The following is a 1,513-nucleotide window of genomic DNA, read 5'->3' on the forward strand; positions in this document are numbered from 1 at the left end:
AGATATATGCACACCAATGTTCATAGCAGCACTATTTACAATAGCAAAAAGATGGAGGCAGTGAAAGTGCCCATCAACTGAAGAATGGGTAAACAAATTATGGTACATACACACAATGAAATATTATGCTACCTTGAAGAACAACAAGGAAGCTTCAAGCCACCGCATAACATGGATGAACCTTGAGGACATTATGCTGAGTGAAATTATTCACAAAAGGAGAAATACTGCATAGGACCATTATTGTAAAAGTCTAAGAAAAAGAACCCACCCTAAAAGGGGAAAAATAAAATTATATATATATTTGCTGATCACTGGGATGCATGGGAAAAGGGGAAGGGAGAGTGGGAGGCGAAGATAGAGCACAGGATATGGAATAGACACAGGATAGCTTGGGTGATTGGGTGGCAGGGGTGATGGGGGAGAGGGAATACACAAGAAGGGGGAAGGGAGTGGAAGAACAACGCAGATGGGAAAACAATTAGGAAGGTTTGCATGGGCTAAGTAGGACAGAGGTAAATGATGATGTATGCACAACGTTGGAACAGCATGGCTCTGGGATATACGAATTGAGGCATGGTTTGAATGGGTAAAAGAAGGGAAAAATGTTAAGATGCTTGGCTGTCTTTTGAATCTTGGTTTCCCTAGCCTACCACTGTAAAATAGACACTTGAGGGGGAGAGAAAGGAATATCCAGAAACATCACAAGAAAGCTTGTAAGTCTATCTTCAGCCTAAAACTGATTGAAATACATTAAAGGGGCCTGAAAGCTGCCTAGTGAAAGAGGCTTCCTGTGGAGCCTTTGCATTGCATAAGACCATAGGAATCCTGAACCCCATCCAGAATCATCTGAGGTGGGAAATTTCCCCTTGAAAGGATAAGTAGACCAACCTGGAGTGGCTAGAAGAACAGCATATACTTCGTTAAATAATGACCGGCAGGAAAAATAAAAAACAGTAACAGCAATCTGATTATTTACTACAAGAACAAGCAAGCTGTTCACCTGGGAGCCATCAAGGCAAGTGGTTGGGTCCTCTCAGAGCAAACTCCTTCCAAGACTAAGACTCAAGGGGAATACTCAAGCGGGCATTGGGTCTGGCTGGTGAACACGTTGGTCACCGATAAGGGGAAGAGGGGAAAAATAGCAGTGAAGTTGGGAGCTAAGTCTGACCACATTCAATAGGCTCCTGTGAACCCAGGTGGAGACCTGGTTGGCCAGCAGTATGACAAGACCTGGGGACTCCTGGGCCCAGAGGCAGTGACATGGCCACAGAGGACTAGAGTGGAGAGTGAAGTGTCCAGCTGATATTAAATGAGGGGATATGCACAAGAACACCCACACTTGCAGATAGTACCCACTTGACCTGGCTTCGATGGCTGGATGATCAGAACTCGACTAGAAGAATAAAGAAGAGGGAAAAAAAAGAGTAACCTGCTACAATCTGATGAACTTTACCTACACTTATGGATGTAGTAGCTCAAAAAAGGGAACAAATCTTTACAGCAAGGATCA

This window comes from Chrysochloris asiatica, unplaced genomic scaffold (genome assembly GCF_000296735.1).
Source record: "Chrysochloris asiatica unplaced genomic scaffold, ChrAsi1.0 scaffold00074, whole genome shotgun sequence".
Classification (NCBI taxonomy): Eukaryota; Metazoa; Chordata; class Mammalia; order Afrosoricida; family Chrysochloridae; genus Chrysochloris; species Chrysochloris asiatica.